The 26,905-nt window shown below is 41.2% G+C and overlaps 1 protein-coding gene across 1 annotated transcript in view; it reads left to right on the forward strand.

Moving 5' to 3' along the window:
* Window positions 1–26,905, forward strand: part of LOC144820356 (rap guanine nucleotide exchange factor 6-like) — a 754,449-nt gene that overhangs the window by 726,216 nt on the left and 1,328 nt on the right. The gene's annotated exons all lie outside the window — the stretch shown is intronic.

Below are 26,905 nucleotides of genomic sequence, written 5' to 3' on the forward strand. Positions count from 1 at the left end.
ACACAATCAGTCTTGACTTTATTGGCCCCATGGGTGAGTTGAGTGAAAGTGACAGATTCGCTGTTGTGGTTGTTGACGTTTTCACTAAGTGGTTGGTGGTCCATTTCACTAATGATATCACTACACCGAACACTATCAGATTTTTAGGAAATCTTTTCAAAGAAGAAGGGTTGCCATCTATCATTATCACTGATAATGGTCCCCAGCTCACGTCCAGGGACATGCAGGAATTCTTGAAGGAATGTGGCATTTCTCACCATCGCACGTCCTTGTATAACCCACAGGGGAATGCGGTTTGTGAGAGGGCGAATAAGGTTGTGAAGGGTATTATCCAGATTGCCTTCAGTGGTGGGCATATCGTCAGGAAAATGGTGAATGAAATGTTGTGGGCATATCGCACCACCCCCTTAGCAGTTGGAGATCTATCTCCTTTTCAATTGATGAGAGGACGTGATCCTGGGTTGAAGTTGTTTCCGTCATGGATGAGGGATGTTGTCACCTTGCAGTCTCATGGTGATTCTTTGGATGTTCAACAAAAGGATGTTGGTGGACTTTCTCCACAAAGTTTTGTTTGCTCTCCTTTCTCTGAAGGAGATTTGGTCAAAATTAAGTTGGGGAGGGTACAAAAGGGATTGTCCAAATTTAAGGGGCCATTCAAAGTTAAGAAGGTTCTCAATCATTGCGTCATCCTCAATAATGGGGAGTGTTGGAACTTTAGGAGAGTTGCTCTCTATAAGAGAGGGAAATCTTTTGCTTCTTCGCCTCCACAGCTTAATGATAGTTCCACTTCTCTCATTCCTGATTTTCATATTTCTTCTACTAGTGGCTACTTGTTGGCAAATGACAACCCCACAGGGCCACCAGTTCACAATGGAGTTAGCGCCTCTGGTGGTGGTGATGCCCCTGCTCTTTTGCAGACCCTTGCTCCTGTTCAAAGTGGTTCGATTTCTACACGCTCTCCTAGGTCTCGGAGGCCTCCAGTTTATTTGCAAGATTTTGTATGTTAAGTTTTTTTTTAAAGTTTTTTTTTTATTGGTTTTTTTTTTTTCCAACAGAAAGGGAGAAGATGTGTAGTACATTATAGTAAGTTATCATTCTAGCCTTTCTTAGAATACCTGTATCTAATGTTCTATATTCTATATTCTTTGTATGCGTGCTTTGTGGATTCTACATTGTGGCAGTTGACTGGTTGCTGCTGCACTGAAAGGTCTGCTCTTACTCAACTGCTTATCCACAATAAAAGGATCCTACTTGCCAGCCTCTTGTCTCCAGACCCTATTTACAACATGTACCTTGACTGTAGCATATCTGCGAGTACTTGCTCTGTGACATGTGACGAACTTTGAAACAGGTGGGGCGTAAATCTCAGGTGTGATTATGCAGATCATGTACAGCCAATGCACACTTCCACCCCAACTCACCCAAAGGATGTCCAGCTAGGTTGAGTGGTCATCTCTCTTCAGTAAAATATTGAAAAAAATCACAAAATGGGGCATTTCTACAGACATTGTGTGATAAATAGGTCCTAGTGACATGACGTCCAGGTGAGGTTTTTGTGAACCAAGTGTGCCAAACTCAGTATGATTTATCACTCAAATATCACTTTCAAATAATTTGCAAATGTCCATTTTATCACAAACACTTGTTTTGTAAAAAGAAAAATAGGATTAATAACACTTGCGACCTCTTACTAGCTTTCAATTTCGGAAATTAAAACAATTCCATTCCTAAACATCAACTTTAATACACCTGTTCTGTTGGCAGACACCAGCCTTTTGCTTTTTTAACAGCCTCATATTTTCTGAAATTTACTGATTTAGTCCTTGATATTCGCTCATCGTCTTTAATATGCCAGTGAAGCTTTCGTGCTCAGATTCCAGTTGTTTCTTTCCTTGGATTTCCGGCACATGCCCCTGATATTTCTGAATGTTGTATGTGACCGTTGAATGTCATTTTTTGAACAGTTTTTCAATTTATGCCTTGAATCTGGGCTTTGCATCAGAATTTTCATGACTTTGATTGCAATACTGTAATTCAAATTTCTTAGTACTGTGTTTATTTTTCCTTGACTTGACACTCCCTTGAGCACTACCTTCCCTTCCCTTTTCTCCCTTCTTGGGGCTTCACATTTTATGTGATTGTTACTTGCCCTTGGCAACTATATGGTGTTGATTAATAAATTACAATACCTGTAAATTCTGTGTATCATTGAACTATCCAGAATATTCCTAGTGTATGAAGTTTACAATACACTTTTCTTGCGGGGACCCCCTTATATATGTACCATTGAGCGCCCAGGTCCCCGTGACTGCATGGGTTCAACCCCCCTCTTTGTAACCAGATTCCAGTTCGTGCACCAGTTCACCAGTTCGTGCCACTCTTTGATGAGGAATCTCATCATCAAGTAATCTTTACTATCATATGCAGCATTCACCACCCACGTGTCAGTCTCCCGGTTTTATGGTATTTATTTTTTCAAATTTCCGTCTGTATTTAGACATATTTATTTTTTGATAATTTTATCTGTATTTATCCTCATTGTATTTTTTTGCAAGCAAAAACAGAAGATGCGGCTAGTATTTTTTCACGTTTATTTCAATAGGCAATGCGCGCTTGGTTGTTATAGGTTTAGATAGATTTATGTAGATGGGTAAATGGGTCACTGCTTTTAACAAAGAGATCCTTTTGTTACTTGCGGTTATTAAATTGCAGTCCTTTTAATGTAACCCTCGCTGTCTTATGCAACACATCGTATACACTTATTTACGCACATTTGATTTATTGTCATTGTATAATGTAAAGCGCTCTGACACCTTGCATTACGATGAGTAGGGCTATAGCGCTATAAAAGAAATAAACCAAAATAGTGGAATTTTAATTATTTGTGTAAATATAGGGCCAGACCGACACATCTAAAATTCCTACAGTGCATGCATATATATTGACTTCAGAGACTGAACAAAGTCAAAACCAGGTCTCTGTTAAGTACCTGTGTAGTGATTAGCTGGGTGCATTTGTTTCCCCTAAGTTGTTTTAGGTATGCATCTTCGTCCCCACAGCCCCCATAGCTCCCATCCAGGACACTTAAACAGAAGAAGGCCTGATGGCCTCTTAATGTCGACCTTTGTCATGGGCTCAGCGGAAATTTGATAAGCCCTCTTCTCCTCACAGACAGAAGCAAAGGTAAACATATTTATTGCCATTTTCATCTTCTTTTCATAAGTACAGAGGAAGGAAAAATATAATTCTGTCTGTATTTATATGCACCAATCTGTTTAAATGGAAAACCAGGAGCCTCAGTCATAACCTAGTTGTTCCCCAGGTATTCCATATCCCATTCAGCACACCTGATGTGCCACAGGTATTGCCCATTTGTCTTTCATTGCCACAATGTAGGTTCAAGTCTTTTTAGATCCATTGAGTACTCTTGCTGTGTCCCAAACACTGACCCACAACCTGACATTCTCAGGTAGCCCTGGCTTGGTTTGTCCTACACAAAAAACTTGACATATATTAGTGACAACACCTTTGTTATCATGTGCCGTTTGATAAGCCAAAACATCTAAAGTGGAGCAATGATCTTGAGTGCAAGCATTGCAGATGGAAGAATTCCAGCTATGGCATCTTCCTATCCGTGATTTCCTGGCTATTTGTGGTTAAAGGCATCACCCAAGAAAATGTGAAAAGTTTCTGACTAGAATAGGGGACGAACAGCAGCAACCTGTGGGTTATGTAGATGATTTAGTTGTCACGCAGAGACGCATTCAATTGTGAGTCGACCCTTCAGATTGTGTCGAGTAGACAAATGCCATAGCAGAGTGTAAACCAATTTTTAGACTGTTCCTGAGACTCTTTGTGGTGGGAAGCTATGTCTAAAGGGTGGCATTGGATGTCCCATTATTTTAACAAGCATTGGCAAACCCTTTAGATCTGGTGTTGACTACCAGCTTTGGTTTGTCAGTGCTTGTTTTGTAATGGTTTCTTTCAAAACTTCATAGTGGGGGAAGCCCCCAGGTCCACATCAATCTAAAAAAAAAAAAAAAACGCCTAACATGAAGAATACTTTTTGGTCTCAAAAAGCAGATATTCCCATAGTATTCTGGCACTTAAGAGAACTCCTTTTCGTGCTCCTTGTGAAAAGGCAGAAGCAGTCACAGCTAGTGGCTGAAGTGGCCTGACCTAATGCCTCTTACTGTATACTGTAGTGGGCTGGCGAAAAATGTGAATTGGGGGAGAGGATGTGGTCTCAGGACTAGAGCTGCCGACTTTGGAGCTGGGGAGTCAGGTTCAAGCCTTGGCTTTGGCTCAACATCCTGTGATTCTACCCAAATCATGTAATGTTCCAGCGCCCTCCCAAAAATTAACGTGTTAACTGGTGCTCATGTAGGGCGCTCCAATACCTTCGGGTCGAGTGTGCTCTATATACATCTTCAAATAAAAAATTGCATAGCAGACCAAAAGGTGACATGGGCTGGCTGAAAGCCTCTATAAATTATTGCATTATAAATCTGATTTGAGTAAATCTAAAGGTCGCGGATAAAGAAAGGCATAAAAACAGGCACAGTAGAGTATTTCTACCCCCTGTGCAGGTGAAAAGGGAACTGTGAAAGACTCTTTGTTAGGGTGTGAAGAGGTCCAGCATATCATTTCCATTCTTTTGCAGATATTTTTGAACTGCGACCGTAGCTACTTATCTTATTGTCAGTTTACGTGCAGACTGCCATTCAGCCCAAAAATAAAAAAATAACAGTTGTAGTGGGTAATAAAGCAGATATCTGTATAAAGAAAGTGAATGCTTTTGCCACAATCTGTCGCCATCGTTTACACTAAACCAGTGAAACGCTAAAATGCGACTAGTCATTAAAGTAATGATGTGTCCATAGATGGATAGGTCAAGAGAGAGGCTGGTCATATAATTACAATTTAACAAGTTTATCCTTTTGTTTCAAATACTTGCTTTTAGGAAAATCTTTCCACAAAGGGATACGAAATGGTACGAAAATAAGGTTAACTGTTCGGGAACAAAATTTACGAGGGAATCGAATCCCAGGGGAGTTTCAGTTTTAATGCTGTTTTGTAGAGAACAAATGAATGTTATAAAACATGAAAATGATAGAATTTAAATTTCGTAGGGGAGAAGTTACTTTAAAGTGAATATTGAAATTGTGTCTCAATTGATACTTATACATATGAAAACGTTCAATCGGTTGAAGATACATTTATAGTAGAATAAGCAATGTATTGCAAGAATTATTATGGTAAGTTGATATATAAAACAACAGCAGCAGTGGTTCCGTGCAGCCGTGGAGCTGCGGCGAGGGCGCCGGGTGGCAGCCCGAGGTTTCCTCAGATGTGGAGGGGGAACAGAAGACCGTGAAAAAGCACTTTTGTCGACGGCGGTGACGGCCACAGTAACCACACGGTCAAGGTCACGAAAGGGGGATCTCGAAGCCGTGGAGACGGCCGCTAGGAGGCTGAAACTGAAAGTGGCTGCACTACATGAGGAATCTCCCCTCGGGGTCAAAATAGTAGGCAAGGATAAAGACGACTCCTACAGTGAAAGTAAGGAGGAGGGTTGGACTGCCAACTCAGAGGGGGGTGGTGGATTAAAAGCAGCCCCGGTTTTTGCCAGCAAACAGGGTCCGAAATCAACAAAAATTACGAATAACAGCAATAAGAAAGAAACCTGGAAGAAAAAGGGGGGTAAAGGAAAGAGAAAGGGAGCTAGTCCAGGATATAAAGAGCACTGTGTGGGGGGTCCCTCTGAGCTGAATGACCCGAGTGACAAAAGGGGTGGTCCCAGAGAAGGGGCAGTCCCTACTTCTAACACACAGGCAAGGGGGAAAGATAAGAAGGCATCAGTCTCAAAAATAACTCCATCGCTCCGCACCTTTTTCAAGGTATTGCCTCAGGTTTTAAAGGTCACTCATTGCCCAGACAGCTTTGTTAGTCAAGCCCCTGAAAGATCCACACGGAAGATGGCAGAGCAGAGGGGGTCAGAAGATCCAGAGGGAACCACGCATGAAGTGCCTGTACTAGTACATACGCCCGAGGTAATAACGTCATTGACAGAGGCCTCTGGTGAGGTGGAGGAGGGGGGTATCAGTGGTGGAGAAGAGGGCAGTACAAGGTATGTGGAAAAAGAGAAAGAGAAGGGGAAGGGGAAGGAGAAGGAGAGTGAGATGGGGGAGGAGCAAGGAGAGCAAGGAGGGGCCACCCTAGAGGACTTGTTAAATGTCATGAGAAGAGAGATAAAGTTGGGTTTTGCAGAATCCAAACAAAATCAGAACGAGATAAGGTCAGCCTGTGACACCCTGGAGCGAAAAGTAGACGGGCTCTCAGAGAGAACAGAGACACTAGAGGGATCGGTAGGAGAACTAAAAGCTAACTTGGAGACAGCACAAGTCAGGATTCAATCCCTAAGGAAAGAGGGGGATGAGTTGAGGGAGAGGGTCGAATCTTTAGAGAATTTCTCTAGAAGAAACAACCTACGAATCTTAAAGGTTCCTGAGGCAAAGGAAGGGGGGGACCTCAAGACCTACGTAGTATCTCTACTAAAAGGCGCCCTTAACCTAGAAGAAACTGAGGAAGAGTTGGCCAAAGATATTCAGAGAATCCACAGGGACCCGTTTCGCCTCAACTCTGGGAGAGTGAAGCCAAGGAAAATTCTTATGAATTTTCTGACATACTCCCTGAAAGAGAAGATTCTCAATCTTGCCCTGAAGGTCAAACCACTAAAAGCTCCGGACTTTTCATTTGAGGTGCGGTCAGATCTATCAAAAGTCACCTTAGAACGGCAGTGGGAGTTAGGACAAAGAATGGACAAGTTCAGGGCAGTGGGGGCAACAGTACAAATGAGGTTTCCTGCATATCTAAAAATAATGTACAACAATAAGATGTACAATATCCGCTCCCCTAGGGAAGCAGATGAGTTAATTCTCTCCATCTCCGAACACGCGGGGAGAACGAACCTCTAGGAACAGAAAACATACCTTATAGCCATACGGCGGGGGAGAGGTACTAGTCTCTAAAGGAAATAGTGGAATTAAGGAGTAAAAATCCTAAAAAAACATAAAACATAAAACGTAGCACAAATGTAGCACGAATGTAAGGGGTAGAATAAAAAAAAAAAAATAATAAAAAGTGGGATCATAACTGTAGGTATAATAAGTAAAGGAAAAAACATAAACCATAACCTAAAAACATATTAAGCAAAAAAAAAAAAAAAAAAAAAAGAATAAAGGGGATATAAAAATAATTAAATAGGGAAAAGAAAAAAAAAAAAAAAAACTCTTCCTGTTCTCCTATCTATTCTCATATGTACTCTTATTCAAAGGGGGACATGGAAGACATCACTCCTATAATTAAATATAAATAACATGGAATAAGAAGTTGACGGGGTATGAGACCAATACACCTACGTAACCCTGGCAAATCAACAAGCCAGGAAAAATGAGGGGGGGTTTTCTAAGGGTGGGGGGTGGGCAGGGGGGGGTAATGAAAAAACTTCAGATGCCTGTACTCAGTTTCTTCTTCACAATCACAACCTTAAGTCTGCTCACATTCAAGATCAATTGACGTCAACCATTATCATAATGCCACCTCGAGTGAGTTTAAAAACTCTACTAATGGAAGAGGGATATAAAGAGTCACGTAGGCTCAGGAGAGGAGAAAAAACATGACAGAAATACACTTTCTGTCTTGGAACATTAATGGGCTTCGAGTGAAGGGCAGGAGACATAGAATTCTACAATACTTCAGGGATTCCCCGGCCCAGATAATAGTGTTACAGGAGACACACCTGCTTAAACAGGAAGTAGAAACAATAATGAAGACACAGAAGTGGGTTGATTTATTTATCTGTACAAATCAGTCCGCCAATATCCGTGGGATTCTCATCTTGTTTAAAAAATCAGCGAAAGCACAAATCCTGGCATATGAGGAAGATCTTAGTGGTAGGTGGTTGGTATGTAAAATAACATTAGATGGTCAACACTATACACTTGTAGGGTACTATGGCCCGAACCAGGACGACCCATCCTACCTCCAAAAAATCCAAGGGGCACTAGTTACATCAAACCACCCTATTATATGGGCGGGGGACTTCAATATCGTCCTAAACCCTAAGCTTGATAAGTCTCCAAACTCCAGAGCGCTGGTACCATCTAAATCAAGACAGGTTATGTTGTCCATAATGTCATCCCTAGGACTGGCAGATGTATGGAGAGACAGGGCTGGGAAAGCTCTTGGGGTCTCGTATAGGAACCTTAAGTATAAACACGGTTCAAGGATTGATTATGCTCTCTTTAGTTACAGTATCCAAGAGTTGGTGAAGGGGCTACGGTATGTACCCCCACACCTCTCAGACCACTCAGCAATAATGTTCTCTTTGACACTCACGCGACAAAAGCTTTTTTCGTCATGGTCTTTCGATCGGACGATACTTTTAGATCAGGTGGAGACCGACCTGTTGGCAGAAGAAGTGTCAAACTTCCTGGAAATAAACCTAGACTCTGCGGAAACAAGTATAGTTTGGGAATCCCTCAAAGCTTTTCTAAGAGGGCATATTACAAATCGTGCATCATTCAGAGGCAAAGTCTATAGGGAAAAGATCAGGAATCTAGAAAAGGATCTGGTTAGTCTAGATAGGATTTGCGGGTCTTCTGGGGGTACCTCCGCAGAGCAGGAAGAAAGAAAGAAACTGAAGCTTGAGCTGAACAAAATTTTACAGGAAAGAGTAGAGAAGAGGTGGGAGGCAAGCAAGATTTCGAACTTTGAGTACGGAGAGGCGGCGGGTAAGGTTTTAGCCTTGAAAGTCAAAATAGATAAAACTAAAAAGTTTATAAAGGGCATCCGTAAGGGGGGAGACACTGCTGTTAGGAACACGAATAAGGAGATCGGCAGGGCTTTTCAGGAGTTCTTCCAAAACATATACACTGAAGATATTGAAGACGACCCCCAGGCAAGAAATCTATGGTTAGATAGGATTCAACTACCTACCCTTTCTGGAGATCAGATCGGTCGCCTAGATAGGGAGATATCAGAAGAGGAAGTGAGTAAGGCGATAGGTCAATTAAAGCATGGGAAGGCGGCAGGGCCAGACGGCCTCCCAGGGGAATTGTACCGGGTGTTGGGTTTAAAGTTAGTTAAAACATTGACTCTCTTATTTAATAACATCTTCACAAAGGGGGTAATGCCTCCTGCATCATGGAGTGAAGCAACTATAGTCCTTATACTAAAACCAGGTAAAGATCCAACAGACTGTGGGTCCTATAGGCCGATCTCGCTGCTGAATATAGATTACAAGATCTTCGCTGCAGTTCTATCAGCACGTTTGGCAAGCGAGATCGGCTCTATAATCCATGAAGATCAAAAGGGCTTTGTCAAGGGACGCCAGATGGCGGATTTAACCAGGGACTTGATTGCCGCGATAGACATCGCAACAACTTTTTCTTTACCCTTGGCCACCCTAACATTAGATGCCACAAAGGCCTTTGATAGGGTCAACTGGCTCTACTTGACAGATGTGTTAAGAAAATTCCAACTAGGCGAGAAATTTTGCCGCACCATCCAGCTTCTATATAGAGCTCCCACCGCTAAGATACTAGTGAATGATACACTCACTGAGCCACTTAAGATTTCACGAGGGACTAGGCAGGGCTGTCCCCTTTCCCCGCTTCTGTTCGATCTTTATATAGAGCCCTTCGCACAGATAATAAGAGACGAACAGAGTATTATGCCCTTTGAGTTCAGTGGGTGGGTGAAACGTCTGGGCATGTATGCAGACGATATCCTGATATATACGTCAGACCCCATTCAGGCATTTCCAACAGTTGTCAGGAGAGCAGAAGAATTCGGGGAAATCTCGGGATACCAGATAAACGCGGGAAAAACTGAAATAATGGAGTGGAATATTAATAATTCACAATTGGTCACAACCCCTTCAATGCGTTATCTGGGAATCACGATCACCCAGGAACTTAAGAACTTAGCTCAAGTAAACCTGAATCGGATATCCCGAGAATGTCGGGCGTTTCTTAAAGCATGGGCATTCCTCCCATTGACGATATATGGGAGGGTAAGTCTTATAAAAATGTCAATCATACCGAAACTTACTTTTATATTCAACAGCATTCCATTAGCTTTTGATCCAAAACAAATTAAGAAGTGCCAACAGGACATCAACTCGTTTGTGTGGAACTACAAAGCAACTCGGATAGCATGGAAGAAACTGAGAAGGAGGAGGGAAAAGGGTGGGCTCTCCCTTCCAGACATACAATACTATGCCTGGGCCTTCCAGCTATCATTCTCAAGAATGCTACTGAAGACACCATCGGACTCAACAGTAGGGAGAATGTTTAAGGCCATGTTAACTGGAACGGGTCTGCCAATGGACGGGTTTCTATTCAAATTTGGAGAGCAGAAATTTTTCAAAAAGGTGAGGTTGAAGGTGCTGCAATCGTTGGCCAGAGCCTGGGCACTGATTAAGAGGTCAACTAAGCTTGCTTACTATTCAAACTGGGCTCCAATGTGGGGTTCCCCGGGGCTCCCACCGTGTTTGAGTGACAACCTTTCGATGCCATTAAGAGAAGGGGGAATCACGAGATGGGGGGACTTGTTAGCTGGTGGGGCATTAATATCATGGGATAATCTGCTTGAAAAGGTAGGCCCAGGATTATCAAGGTTTAAATACATGCAACTAGTAAGCTGGTCTAGAGAGCTCCTCAAAAAGAACGCCTTGGTGGGGAGATATAGCACTTTAGAACAACAACTGGTGGGGAAACCACAGGGGAGCAAAGAAGTGGCTTACTGGTACTGGGCAATTTTGGAGGAGGTGGATGGAGACTTTGACCTTCCCGCCGAAAAATGGGCGGAGGAGTTGCTCCCTCAAGGAGAAGATTGGTGGATAAGATCATTTACACTTTTATACAAAACTGTTAAACCAGCATGGTTAAGGCGAAACCACCTCTTCACACTACACCGAGCCTATTGGTCACCACTAAAGTTGGCAAAATTTCAAGCTGGTAAAGGTTGCAACAAGTGCGGTCTTCAGGGTGCATCGGACGTTCACATGTTTATGGACTGCCCGCCAACTAAGATCTTCTGGGCGGAAGTCCTGGATACATTGGGCTCGATACTTAAAGTTTCCTTAACCTGTTCACTAACACTGATAATTTCTGGAATGGCGGACAACGTGGCTGGTACAGCAAGGCCGTTACTGTTTTATGCAATTTTACTTGCCAGACGTCAGATTTGTAAGCTCTGGGTGGACTCCAAGGCGCCAACACATGCCAGCTGGTTATCATCTCTAATTGAAACATCAAAAGTAGACCTGGCTAGATCGTGCAGTAGACAAAACCTCTCTTTTTGGAATTTGCTATCTTCTTGGTGTTAGAGTACCGGGGTTTTTTTTTTTTTTTCCCCGGTCCTATGATTATGCCTCCAAACTTCAGAGTCCACGGTGGCGGTTCCGTTAGACAAGAAATGGACCTCGTGGTAGTCCCTACCTTGATGGAGTATGTGTCGGGTATGGCTGGTCGCCACCGCTCACGAAATACCTCAGTAAACCCAGATCTGGTCTCCCGCCAGAATATTCCCCAAAGAGGTGGAGATTGTGAGTGCACGCTATCTCGAGTCGCACGAATAGGTGGTTGGCTATAAAGTCTGTGGGTAAGAGGTACAGGCAAATGAGGACAAAAAAAAAAAAATAAATAAAAAAAAAAAAAAATCCCCTCCAGTAATGACATACTACAAAAGCTCCGTTGTCCTGTTTTCTACCTCACAGCTGTGGGCACATTGTCACCATCACCGAAAAAGCAAAAAAGTACGTAAACTAGAAGCTCTGTGAATGTTTTTTTAATGAAATAAAGCAATGGCACTTTGTTGAACAATAATTAAGATTCAGATAGTTTTCTTAAGCAATTGCAAACATGTGGCACGAGTCCTCTGACTTTAACACCTATCTTATTCGTACCTGGAAATGCTCCTGCATATAATATATTATTAGTCAAAAGTCTGGGATTTCTATTTAGAGGCTCCAATGCATAAATCGGAAGCTACTTAGAAGGGCAACAAGCTGATATTCTGAAGAAAAGTAGCCGCTTCAAGGACTTTTATGAGTTAGTATGAAAGAACTTGCTGCTTTCTTCTAATCAGTGCATTGCACATTGCACTGGCCTTTCCCCCATTTAAGTAGATTTATTCCCAAGGACAAGTTGTGGACTTTATACGCCCCTATTTAGATGAAACTCAAGCTAAACCGTGTGTGTGTTGCGTTGGAAGTTGCAGCACCACAGCCAGTTTTCATTGGTCCTTTTTCCCATTTATAAAAACAGAATGATACGTCCATCTTTAAATTGACAAATAGCTCTTTCATAATAAGGACTACCATTGTAGGATAGCATGTCGTTTTGAGGGTGAGGTAAGAAATCTTGGCGCATGCTATTTGCTTCATTGGAGGCCTTGCTATAGTCTTTAATTGAGCTCTTCATTTTCTTTCTTCGAATGCGGTATTTGGAGACTGTAGCAGCACACACACTCGTGGGCTACTTATTAATGTCCTTGGATCCTTTCCTGACTGTGGAAGCAAGCTACATTAATCTCCCGCCAGTCGTCTGCGGCTGCCTGCATTATTTAACTTTCGATCCTTTCGGCTTGACGTCTTGGATGCAATCCATCTAAACCCAGTTATTTGTTAAAGTTGTGTCTTGTCCTGTTCTTACTGTTCATATCACTGTCTCACGCTAGCAGCCCTTGCCTAAGGCCATTTGTCTTTTCTGCATTCTTTACCTTCTTTTGGCTTTTTCCAAACAGCCTCAGTGAGCACTTTTTAAAAATCTAATTCCAGGAACGTCCTTCCTGAAGATGATTACTTTTATTCTTGAGACATCAAGGTGGACGGACCATTCACATCGCAAGCCGGAGATTTTCCAATACTAAGCAATTGATTTTACCAGAACCCAAGAGAATCAGGCCGTCATTATGTTTTTTCTCCGCTATCACTACTGTTTCCCATTCAATAAACTGTCAAGTAGAAGTTGGAGTAAAAATCTTCCATGTGTGTTGTTTTTGCCTCCTACGTGTAAAATTGCCATGTTAACACAGATCCACAGTCCATTAGGTTTGTAACGTTTTGTGGAAGAAAAGATAGGTACGGTTCCAGTATGTGTAGTGTATGTGTGTGTGTTTTTTAAGAGCTGTTAGTTTTCAGTTTCTTTGTACCACAATGTGGTTAATGGAAGTCATTCTACCGTAAGGTGTTTTTTTGTTTCTTGCTTCAGGTTAACTGTTTGTGTAGAAAATATCATCAGTAAAGAAGTTGAGGCAAACTTATTTTTTTTAACATGTTAATCACATTTCCCAGTTTTTACATTGCCATTTATGCAGTTGTTGTAGATTCCTTGTATGCCAGTCTGCAGTATCGACTGCTGCCGTGAGGGAACGGCCACTTTCACCTACCTGTTGCAGTGAGGGGAACGGCCATCTGCCGCTACTCCTCCAATCCAGCGCCGTGAGGGAAACGGCTGACCGTCGGACCACAACCCCCAGAATCCCCTGAGCCTCGTGCACCCAGTTGACTCTGCAACCACGCCAGGAGGCGCAATAAGAGCCTCGCCGTACTTCTGCGACGTGGGATGCCAGTCTTCAGTCTCAACTGCTGCCGTGAGGGGAACGGCCACTTTCACCTACCTGTTGCCTTTTACGGGAACGGCCATCCACCGCCACTCCTCCAATCCAGCGCAGTGAGGGGAACGGCTGAATGGGGGACCACAACCCCCAGAGTCCTCTGAGCCTCGCGCACCCAGTGACGCTGCAACCGCGCCAGGAGGCGCGATAAGAGCATCGCTGTACTTCTGCAACGCGGGACGCCAGTCTGCAGTATCGACTGCTGCCCTGAGGGGACCGGCCACTTTCACCTACCTGTTGCCGTGAGGGGAACGGCCATCCACTCCCACTTCAACAATCCAGCGCCATGAGGAGAACGGCTGACCGGGAGGCCACAACTCCCAGAATCCCCTGAGCCTCGTGCACCCAGTGATGCCGCAACCGCGCCAGGAGGCATGATAAGAGCCTCGCTGTACTTCCACGATGCGGGCCGTGCCCGGGCGAAGCCGGGCCAAGGGCGGGCCTGTCTACGCCTATCAGAGCCCGAAGGAGACTGGGCTGGGCCATAATACCCCTTGGTATTGCAGTGTGATTTCCCTGCTGTTTCTGGACTCGTGAAGGAAATGTCCCATAAGGTGGGTGTCTTCATCATACAATTGATCCACATATTGCCAGAACAAACCACTTAATGACTTAGAGTATTATAACTTGTTTCATTTTGCCTCTTGTGAGATCCTTCTAGCAGAATATATTATATTGTGACAGATTTTTTGTCCCCTCCCCAAATTGACCAGCCAAACTGATCCAAAAAGAGATTGGTAAAGTTGAACATGTTCCCGTTGGCCAACTAAAATGGGGAGGCGTATCTGCTTAGGGAAAAAAGCAGTAGTATCTGCGCAATCACCAACAAGCCACCAATCTACCTCTATCGACGATGCACCAGAGGGCTATAGGGGTGGTTGCAAATGAGATTGAACTGACCGAAAGACGTTTATCAATAACACCAGATTTAGCCAAGCCTATGTTTAATACACCAATCCAGACCCCCCCCCCGAACATGTGCCTTAGTACATGACGTGCCAATCTGGATTTGCACATTGGGGATACTCCTCTGGAGTTGTAGAGTTGGGGGGGGGGGGGTGAATGAAGGCACAGAAAAACCACAGTGGTTGTCAAATCTGGTCAGGGATTTACATCTGGAAATAAGAAATATAATCAAGGAGGAGTTGACCACTCTGACCACTAGGGTGCATAATCTCGCATCTCTATTAGATGTTTATATTAATAAGGCAGGACCTAGGGAGAAAGATCCCCACCAACAGATCAAGTCCCTAGTTCGCCCAGCCCACCTAAGACATGACCATGTTTTATAAACCATTTGTAATCTCACTCCACAAGCTCCGAGTAATAGGGAAGATGTGGTTGTTTGTATGAATACATCTAGTAAACCAATTAATATTATTACCAGCCTAGAAAGTCAGTAATCAAGTCAAAGGTGGGAGACTGATAGACAACAAAGATCCCCAGTAGAAGAACCCCAAGCGGGAACAAATATGCAAAACTTGGGTTCAAAGTGCCGAACTAGAGAGGGGCAAGATCTGCGAAATGTGGCATTAGAGGGCAGCTCAGACTTACCATGTATTAACCTTCCCCCTGACTCTACACCATATGTCTTTACTCTAGCAAATGTGCCAGATTCCTTGTATATTGAATGTTAAAAAGCTATTGGTTTGAGATGGCATATTCTCACTAAGCATTTCTCATCATTTGACATTTAGATAAGGTAGGAATTTATCGTCACTAAATCTTTCTGATTTGTCATGGACACAGTGAAACACTCTGGCAATTGGCCTTTTATTGACAAGAATGTTTACTAAAAAACAAAATGTAAATATGCAGTGCAAAATTAAAACATGTTAAATCTTGATTAGAAACTGGATACAATATTTCTGTTAAGCAGATATAAACAAATAGACTTCAAACTATTTGGCACTTTTCTGCCTAAAACTTTACAGTGATTGTCCGTTTTTCTCCGTAGACTACTGGTGTCTGTCAATGTTGCCTCGACCGCCATTACTTAAGTGAAGAATCTCTTTTTGAAGTGCTCAGGCTGTCTACCAGCATAGTCAGCAGAATAAAGATATGTTTGTAGCGACTTGTTCTCACTTTTATGCTCTTCAGCCATCTGTAGGTCAGCTCCTTCCTACTTCTAGAACATGCAACTCATTTTATATCCTCTGAGTGCATATTACAACATGGTTTGTTACAATCATGTTTAGTAACTATGAACATCAGTGCATTTGTTCTTCTGCATTTATTTGGCCTCAATCCACCTTCAGAAAATATTATAGAAGATGTCAGTGTAGAAGAGGTCATTATGGATCATCCCTTCACCTCCGACACCAAGGACATCATATGCGGCGTACCCCAAGGATCACCCTCAGCCCCACATTGCACACATCGTCAAATCCCTCGACCTCATCATAATTTCCTACACAGATGACACTCAATTTATCTTCTCGCTCACCGAACTGCCAAGCCATGCCTTCCCAGGACCGGAAACAAGCCTCCGAGGACCGGTTTCTGGCATTACAACCGTCTTCAGCACGGCTTGCTTGAATCCAGTGGCAAAGTGAGCAAGGGACTCACGTCTGAGCATACCCTGCCACACTTATGGCGGCCAAAAGCGGTACAAAAGGGGGTGGTGATGGACGGAGCATCTGAACCAATCAAACACTCACACCCAGTCAAAAGATCTGGGATTAATCCATCACCGTTCTTTAGCCCACTCTGCCACCCCAGTTCAGACATGGCTATAACTCAACAACGACAAGACAGAAGTACACCCACACCAACAGACCAAACGCGCAACCTAGGCATCATCCTCAACAGAGAACTGACCATGAAATGACAAGTCAATGCAGTTACTTCCCCCTGCTTCCATACCCTTCTCATGTTCTGCAGAATTTTCAGATGGATCCCAGTCAGCATCAGAAGGGCCGTCACCCAGGCCCTCAACACCAGCCCCCTCGACTACGACGACACGTTATATGCCGGCATCTCCAGCCAGTTCCTCAGAAGATTCCCAACCACACAGAATGCTCTAGCCAGACTCATCCTGGACCTCCCAAACAGTCCCACATCACCCCCCACTCAGGAACCTCCACCGACTCACCATCCAGAAAAGATGCCAGTTCAAGATCCTCACAAATGCTTTTAAAGTTCTACACAATCCGGTACCAGCCTAAATCAACCATAGACTCAAATTCCATCTACCTGCAAGGCACCTGTGCTCCTCCTCACTAGTCCTTGCACTCACCCCCACATCTGTCGCAGTGGAGGCCGCTCTTCCTACATCACCGCCAAGACTGGAACAACCTGCTCCTCCATCTTTGAACAAAACCCTCCGTGGCGGTCTTCAGAAAGTAACTAAAGACCTAGTTCTTCGACAGAGAAGTCACGCCTACAGTGCCCAGATAACGACAGTGTTGCGCTATACAAATGCTGTTTGATTGACTGATTGATTGATTGATTGACACCTTAAGGGGTGGGCAACACTGGCTGAAGCTTAAATTATAAAGATTTTTGTCAACCATATGCAGTGTGGTGCACCAAGACTGATGCCTCCAGTTTATAGGCAGTTGTCCTCCAAGAATAAAAGTGGAATGCAATGGATTCTAGAGCAGCAGTACCTCTGACCCCAACTGCCCTCTGTTAGCACGCTCCTTAGTAAGACTCATAGAAAACCCCGAAAAAAGGTCAAGGTACGTTTCTTCAGAGTCACCTGGCATGTATACTGTTTGCTCCATTTTATTTTGATAAGTGCTCCAAAAATCAATATTATTCCTGGCGGGTGTGCTTGTTTGCTGCGTTTCACACAGGTTATGTTTGTTCAGGTTCAGAGATTATCACTGTAGGTAATGGAAACTTTGTAAAGATAGATTAGAGTGCAAGGATAGGATAGCTAGAGATTCAACCACGCGATGTTAAAAAGGTAGCAATTAATACATTTACACTTGCGGTATCTTCAACTTCATAAAAATAACACCTTCTTTCTACTGGAAGGAAGTGTGCCAGTATTTTTCTGCCTGAAAAATATGATGGCACTCTCCTTTACAGCTCATTAGTCTTGGAAGAAGTGTGTAAACCCAAAGAGTATTTTTCTCCCCGCCCAGTATGTTTTCAGGATGCATTCTTCAAACTATGAGAGGGATTACCTTTTTCAGTCTCCAGTAAAGGAACGAATTTATGAAGGGATAAGTGTACGCAATCTTTTTGTTACATTCTTTGTAGAGAATAGTAACGCCTTTTACTAAGTAGAACCATCAAATATAATTTTATGATTTTGAACACTAATGTAACATTTAATAAACATGTCTTGTTGTGGGCTGGTTTCCTTACTTCTGCTTCTGCATGGACCCAGCTTGACAGAATTCAATATGAAGCTGGAGAAAGTAGGACAAGGCTTATTTGTGATCCGGGTCGAATGAAACCATTTCCTACATGCCCCAAATCATGATTTTCTCTGCTTTTAACTGTGCAGCTGTGGTTCATTGTATTACACCTTTGTTGGTGGGTAAACAGGTGGGAGAGCAGTAAAAAAGGAGCTGATGAGGTGATTCATCGCAATCAAAATGTCTTGATTATCTGCTTTCACATTTTGTGGCATGCACGTCCTCACTCTCTTATCCCTTATTGTTCTTACTTAAGAGTGTTGTAGGCCTATGGCAGATGAATAAAGCATATCACACTGAAGTACATCATTACAAAAACTGCTCGCTTTCTGTAGATATCAACCCCTTCTGAAGGCTTATTTAGAAAATTAATCTGCACGCTGTTGCTTTCTTTGCATGAAATCAAGGGTATATTTTCATTATCACTGTCGCTAATTATTTGATAATATATCAAAATAAAACCTGAAATATGTGATATAAGACATAAGAGAAAAGGCAATTATTTTGTGCACATCATCTTTCTTAGCCTTGATCTGTCACACCTGCAGTTAAGAAAGCAACTAAATACAATGAGCACCTGGACAATCTTCAGTAAAGATCTTCCTAGGTACACTGGACTGGCCCACCAGATTAATGGCATGTAGGCCTATCTTAATCATGCAAATTCTCCCAAAAGAAAATATAGAAGTAACTGATGCAGAGTTGTCTGCCCAAGCTGCCACCTGCAGTGCTCTGAGATATATCCAGATTATCAATTTTAGTAACAATCCACCAGAAGATTTTGTTCTGTTTGGTAGCTACCAAAATTGGACTTTTGCGTGAAAAAAGCCAAAAAAGTAAAACATTTTGAATATCAAGATTTATAAGGAGCTTAGCTTGTAGTAAATAAATAGCGGCGGTATAACATGAAAATGCATTTATTTTTTACCCACAGTGCATTCTCACATTAGGAGGTTTTTCGCCCAAAGAAATAATTTTATTCCTAACTTCAAAAATCAGAGAGTAATATACCGTTACTGCCGATGCTTAACCGTAGTCTTGCTGTGGGTCAGTGGCAGAAATCCCCTCCCTCCATTAAATAATGTGCACAATCTTAAAATATTCCCTTCACATGGGGTTAATCTTCCCAAGCATTGCTCTGTATAATGTCAGCATAGCTAAAGGATTTCCAGAACGTACATTCAAGCACACATCCAGGACTAGTTTGATTTTAAGAATAGATAATTTATCTTAAAGATTTCTATCTTATAAAAGTGATTTTATAAAGTTTCAAGTCAGAATTTTCCAATTTTAATCCCCAGCATCTCCGGGTGACAACCTATCACCGGAAGGTATGCCCGATGTGGATAGTGCTGGTATCTGACAATAGAGCCTCATTTTCCGCATATTGCACTCCTTGTTCTGAAAGTGGTGGGACACTGCCACTCAGTTGATTCTGTCTTTTTCTTTATTTCCTTCATGGAGATCCACTGACAAATGCTTCCCTAAGCAGATGGGTATGTAGCCCAAAGTAGATTCTGGTTGTTAGATATAGTGGCCAAAAGCAGCTTATCAAATATTTCTTTGTATAGCTCCAAAATATTGCCCCATGACAACTTTTGTATGTAATTGAATAGCACTTACAAAACTGCTCAGAGACTTTTTGAGTGTTTTCTGTAGGGCAGCTGCTGAATGCCCAATTAAAGACGCAGAACTGAAGGTTCAGATTCTTGTGTAGGTCTCAAACCTCCAAGCGGTTACATTTCTCAAAATGGCCTATGTTGTAGTATTCAAACAGTAAATCTTCAAATGTCATCACATTACCAACAAGGGTGTGCTGAACTATTGTGTTTTTGATAGTCAAACACCAAAATGTCCTATTACTATTTCTGTTGCATTACAACACATCTATTTCTACTTTGTTTTCTTCTTAGTTTATGTACTTAAACTTGCCTTCGTTTGCCCCTTTTTTTATTCTAATCTGTTGGCTTTCATTGGAGTTGTTGAGTGTCACAAGCCAATGTGTGAGTTGCTCATCCAGTACAAGTTTATTTTCCATTTTGGATTTGCAATCCTAATTATCTAAATAAATTAGCAATGCAAGCCTCAGAAAAAGCTTGGGCTGGCTTAGCCATTTATACACGGATTTGGGAAACCAGAGTGCTCTGTAGTGTCTGGGTGAGACAACTGTTGGGAGCAGTGTCGCCTCAAAAGTGGTAAGTATACTATACCAAGAAATTTTCCTGAGGGACGACTACCTGGAACACAGAGAAATATTTGATTTTCCCATGGATGTCTACTTTTCCGAACCTTGTGGTATGACGTTTGAAGCATTAAATAATCTTTCTGATGCATTGTTTACAACAGTTCACTGTCTGCCACCCATTTCCCACAATTTCTTGTCAAATCGGAGACTTTTGCGGCATACAAGGGTCACTAATCATGAAGGCATATTCATAAATGTTTTTTTTTGTTTTTTTATTTGTTGGTCCGGTTACTGTTTACTAATTAACTCAAAGTGTACTCATTAGCAAAGAAGCACATTCTGAATTTTCCAACAAATGATTTCTGGATCAGTTTGATTTGTATATTTATTGTCATGTGTGGACATTATTGTTATGAATTATAGTAACAGTAGCCTAGTTAGGCTGTTGTCTTTCTTAGGTGCCATTATCGTGACCCACAATTGTTCTGTAGGATAAAACATCCCCCAACAGTTATGGATACTATTGTGATAATGCAGTCAAGCCCATCTTTTTCTCAAAAAGTTGTACATTTAATAATTTATTTAAGGACCTGACCCCTAACTGCGTTTTCGATCATTTTGCTGCACAGATGCTATAGTAGTTAAAACATCTGATGGAACTGGTATCTTAGAACATTCCACATTTGAGTGCTCAGAATCTGGAAATGTCTTCCCTCACCATTTTGCATTATTGAAGTCCATAAGCTCTAGTAGATTGAGACCGATCTCTGGCTGAAACGTGGGCACGACAATGGTTTAGAGATCAGAAATAGATCTAAAACATTATCTCTGTGCACAAATCAGAGTGCTTCAAATTGAAAGTGCTATTATTTGGTTAGTCAAGAAAGAGCACGGAACAAATTGGATATGTGGCCATACGTGCGGAGTCCACATGCAAGACATACCACTATATCTTGCTGCCTGCGCTGCTTTCCTATCAAGATTTCTGTATGGGAAAATGCATAGCATTTACGTTAATACGTAAAATAATGGCTCCTCCAATAATTGAGGCCTGTGTCTCCTGGGGAGTGAATGGGAGACTCTTTCAGCAGTCACAGCAGCAGCAAGCAGGGTATTGCCAGACAGTACTTATCCACTTTTGTCAACATAAAATGATACAAATGTGTCAATAATAGTTTATTTTCCAGCCGTTTCAGTAATAGCTGCAAAGTTAGCTTGTTGGTTTGGTGTAATTAATGTCTGGATGTTTGGGTGTATGACTTTCCTGTGTCTTCTGGCTATACAACTCATTCATGCAAACCACTATTATGCATTCTTTAAATCTAAGACAAAGGAAACATTTGGAAAAGTAGTGCCACCATTTCTGTCTTCTCTCCAGTCTCCACTTCATCGATTTGAAATAAATTGCGTTTGAGCATTTCCAACATGTATGAGTCTGGAAAAATGATATGCGATAAAGAATAGTTTGGCTTCCTTGGTTAATTAACTGGTTTACAGCTGCAAATATTTTCCTCTCCCCCTCATGTCAGAAGTTTGTCATTATGAGGGTCATTGACTATTAATCAAGAGCTTTGGCAGTGACGGCTGGTTGTACCAGTTACATTGGCTCTGAAGTCCCAACCACAAAAGTTGTGCATATTGGGTTGAGTCTGATCATCGAGGTAGTCAGTTTTTAGGTCGAGCCTAAGGCATTGCTTTAGCAATGCTTGTTGAGGTATAGTATGAGGTCAGGCATTTTTGCAAGTGTACAGATTCTTTGAATAGACAATATAGCTCGGAAAGCTGACATTGCCATGAGTAGTATCCACTTCCGTGTAAATAACACTATCTCTTATAATGTTGTATGTCACAGTTGGTGGTAAACAACCATTGCCACAAATCTTTTATCCCGCATACCATCACTCCGCATACCTTGACAACGCATCTACCATGACTCTGCAATGCCATTACAACGCATGGCATTACATTTTATATGTTTTTACCACGCATGCTTTTACAACGAAACTCCTTTTTAAAAACACATTCTGGTGCCTAAAGTTTTTTTCTAAAGTCCCAATCTCTCTTGCCACTTACTTATGGTTTAGCTGCAATAAAAAAGTAATATGCACTCAATTATCACTATTAACAAACAGACTAAACAACAGCAGAAGATAATTGCGCTTGGAATTTTGTATATAACAACAAAACCTGCTGTGTACAATTCTTCATCTGCTCGGACAGTCCATTTTTAACTAGATATAGATGAGACAAAACGAGTCCCAATCATTAAGGAATAATTCCAAATTGTCATGGAACTCTTTTGCAGGAATATTAAAATGTGTTTTTTTATGATTGCTGTGTGTGCTTGGTTTTGTGATATTTTTTGCAGAGCCAGCACTGTTGGCGTTGTGTGATATTTTTCTAGTGCACAGTCCATGTTGAAGAGGATTTCACAGTTCTACCAAAGAATGTTAAACCTGTAGAATTGACATGTGGTGTTAAAGATATTCGACACTTTTGTCCTGTTGTTCTCAATTTATTTGCGAAAGATACTTCACTGGACACGTGAAGAGTGGGGTTCCACAAAGTTTTCGTTTGGAACAGGTGTGTTCGACTACCTCCCAGTGTACCACCTAGATTTAATAGGAGGACACTTTTGTAGTACTGTTCTATAGGGTGTAAGATAGGAAGTACTTAATAGAGATATATATACAAATTAGACCCTTCCCTTCTCTGTCATATATTGTTTTTGTTATATGTTTTTGCTGTATAAAGTGTACATGTTGTTCCATTGTGTATATTTGTTGTATATAGGTATGTACATAGGTAGGCTTATTTGTTGCGTATAATGTATACATTTTTTAGAGGATTTTGCGCCTGTGTTTTGTGATATATGTAAGAAATGAAAAAAGTATAATTTGAACATATTACAAGAAATAAAAAAGTGTAATCTTATCCTCCTGTGGGTTTGATATTAGAAAACATTTGAATAATTCCGCAGTGGACGTTAGTCACAGGACCAATAGGAGAATTTACTGTCATCTATTGTGAACATTTGTCCATATCTGTTCCTCCTTTTGCCAACTTTCCTTTTTCTATATAAAGATATACTAATAAGCACATATGTTCCTGAGCTGTCGAGTCAAATATCATGTTGTGCAAAAATAAAGCATGATGTTGTGGAGTTGCAAGGCTGAAAGCAACAATGAGTTGTTCATAGGATTAACAATCACTAGATGTTGCTGAAGGAAAACGTTCTATATCCACTTACTACGTCAGTATTTTCCTTTGCATGTTTCCGATGGGCTTAACTGTTGGTACAAAAGAGTGTCTGTTCCAGTGCAGGTCTCCTCCTCGTTAAAGGTTCACCCTTTTATAATAATAGTCCACTGTTAACTTTGAAGACATTCCCATTTTTTTCTTATTTTAACACATACTTATTTCGTGTTTCTGTGGCTATTTGTTTTCCTGTTACTGAACTAAAAGTATTCTCTGTGGAGTATCATCGTATGTGCAAGGAAACTATGGGATCACATGCCAAACCTAAGTAATACTAATAGGAGCAGGGAAATGAAAAAAAAGAAATCTTAAAAATAATAATAACTCTCATCCTCTCTAGTATTGGCATGCTTCATCATCGGGTTTACCCTGGCTCCTAAAGGCCAGGGTGGGCTCGACCTTTTTCCAGGGAGCCCTTATGAAGACAATTAAATAGGGGGCATAACTTGAAGGATAAATATTCCTCCTCCACTTCCAAGGTATCACTTTAATTTTGGGGTGGATAGGAAAAATAAAAAACTGTATCAGGGTTTGGAACGATATAATAGTCCTATGACCCTAAACCACCTGCATGTTTCAGCCCTATAATATTAGCCTAAATAGGATCTCCGGACCTCTACGTTTTGAGTAGTTTTTATTCCTGAACAGTTTCTAATGGGAAATATTATCATACATATGTGTTTTAGTAAATGAGTGCAAAATAACCCTCTATTGATGCATAGATTGTTCCACATTATGATGACCACATGTTGCGAATTGGCACAGTAATACGAAAATGGGCAATTCACATCAAAATTCAAATTAAAAGCCATAAGTTCCTCATGGCTGGCTTGCTGGCACGTGTATTTTTCTCATCGCTTGATATTGCAGTAACTGCGCCCCGGGACGGGACCTCACAATGTCAATTGACATAAATGACACCTTGCACAATATCTGTGTTATACCTTTGAGTTACTATTGAGGATTAATGTTTGTAAAGTGGGCAATAAGCATAACTATGATGTCAATCAGCACTGACCTGTTTTCTATAAAGTGTTTCATGGTCAACATTGAACACATTTTGGGACGAGATAAGTTCAGTGCTGGCTTTAGACTGAAAAACGCATGATATTTAAATATAGTGTTTGACATGACTTTCTACTACACATTACGGACCTGCTCGACAGTTTTATAAATATATGTCACACTATTCTTCTATGAGAATAACTATTTAAACTGATTAAGGCAGTCTTTTTGACCAATATTAAAAAGTAAATGTTATAAACAGAAAGAAAGGCTGACCCTTCATATTGTGACACCTGTTATTATCGAGTTTTGAATTGGTAAATCATCAACTAGGCTAAACACACAATGTGCTGTCAGGTGTTTTATTGAGGGAAGTTAGAATATACTTACCCAAAATATAGAAATACTGTAGAATTCAAATAAGTGTATTTGTTCACAATATTGATTTTTTTTGGTGTGCTTTGTGTATCGGAAGTTTTTATTCTTTCAGGTGTAGGAAGGAAATCTGTGTGGGCTGATGATTTGCAAACGATACTTCTATTTTTGTTATGACTTGTTTTTCTGTAGGCCTCAAGCTAGGCATGTGGGCTAATGTGTGCATTTTTGTCAAGAAATATGATTCATGGGAGTTAAATTATACTGGAATAAAAGGGGCAAATCTGTGTCATTGTGTTTTAAAGAACTGCACCATGCACGAAAAGCCGAGAATTCACTTTTCATGCTGACATTTACTTCTCCTGAAAAGGAATCTAAAGAAAAAAGTAAACATTGTTCATTGCAACTATTCTAGCGGAAAGCAGGTCTATTACCCCAGGATCCTTTTTACTCATCCACTCTGATCAATTACAGTCTTGATTATTTTGTAATAGCTACATATATTTTTTTGTAACATGTTAATTGGTTCCATCTACGGACTTAAACGTGGAGCAAAAGCTAAACCGAAACATAATTATTTAGATCGAATCATCGGTGTAAACGAATTTACACATGTAGGTGACTGTACAGATTAGTGATACAGATATACTTGCTGGTAGAAGAAGTAGTAGTCTGATGCAAAGAAAATGTAAGAAGGTGACATTTCCTATGTAAAGTTATGAACAGTTGTTCCTTGGTCTCAGTATTTATCAGAAAATATCAATTACTATTCAAATGCATTTAGAGACTTGTGAATATTTTTCCAAGTAGATTGGCGAGACGTTAGATGAACCCTTTAAATTTTTAGTATTTTTTTAAAGGTATGGAAAAAAGAATGCATTTTTAACATGAAGAATTTTTAAAAAGTCCAGCTAAATGAAAGAAGAAAAATCCAAATAAATCTAAAAAAAGCCACATGATGAATAGGAGTGAGAAACTCTAGAGCCTGACGAACTTGGTCACTTTTCCGCTCTTCTGGTGAGACAGTTTAATCATGAACTTTGTGGTGGAATGCTCTCGCAGACACAAGAACAATGATTTTCAGAGATATCTAAATCAAACAAATCAAAAGCAGAACTTTCTGACCTTCTATTGACATTTTATTAAAAGAGAGGGTTGTTGTTGGAAAGTGCTATGCCTTGAACAGTAAATTGTGATGTTTTGCATGGGGCCTTTGCAGCAAACAGTGACTGATTTTTAAATCGGTAGAGCCTGCAGAGGTATTAAGTATTAGAGTATGGACTTGAAGTTCCGCCCACTCTCCACCCATATTTTTCATTGGCTTGTGTATTTGTCCTTTGTAAATGCTCAATTCTGGTTCCAAAATCGGCTTGTTAGTCCCTCCTTAGTACCACCTTGTCTTCATTTGTAACCTCCCATGAGGACTGGTTCTTTAACCTCTGTTACATGGGCTGTGTTATTTAGTCTTCAAGCACTATTTTCTTAGTGAATTTTGTCCGACCGCAGGCACAACGTGCTTTGCAGCAACATGCGCCATGCATGCTTTCACTTTCCAAGCAGCCAGGACAATGGCAGCCATTTATTTGCAATGCAGTAGATCTCGCATTTTGGAAAGTTTGAGCTATTGGTGCATTGTAAATGACAACTAGCTTAAACTCTCACAAATGTGAGACCTATTGCTTTGCAAATATATTTTTTTGGTCTGTTTCCAAGCGCCCCATGCCGCTCATGCACGTAAGCCGAGGCCACACCCCTTTCTTTGACGAGCCGTGTCTAAAGAATGAGGCGCGGCCACTATTAAAGTGAAAGTGTGGTATGGGGTTATTTTACCCAAAAAGCATTTGTTTGGTAAAAGCACCCCAAACAGTGATTTCATTTTGATGGTGGACGCACCCCTTTCTGTAGACGTGGCAAAAAATATTTGCTGTTCAATAGGTCTCACATTTGCGAGAATTTAAGCTATTGCCATTTACAATTCCAATAGCTCAAAGTCTCGTAAATGCGAGACCTGTTGCATTGCAAA

This window comes from Lissotriton helveticus, chromosome 2_1 (genome assembly GCF_964261635.1).
Source record: "Lissotriton helveticus chromosome 2_1, aLisHel1.1, whole genome shotgun sequence".
NCBI classification, from domain to species: Eukaryota; Metazoa; Chordata; class Amphibia; order Caudata; family Salamandridae; genus Lissotriton; species Lissotriton helveticus.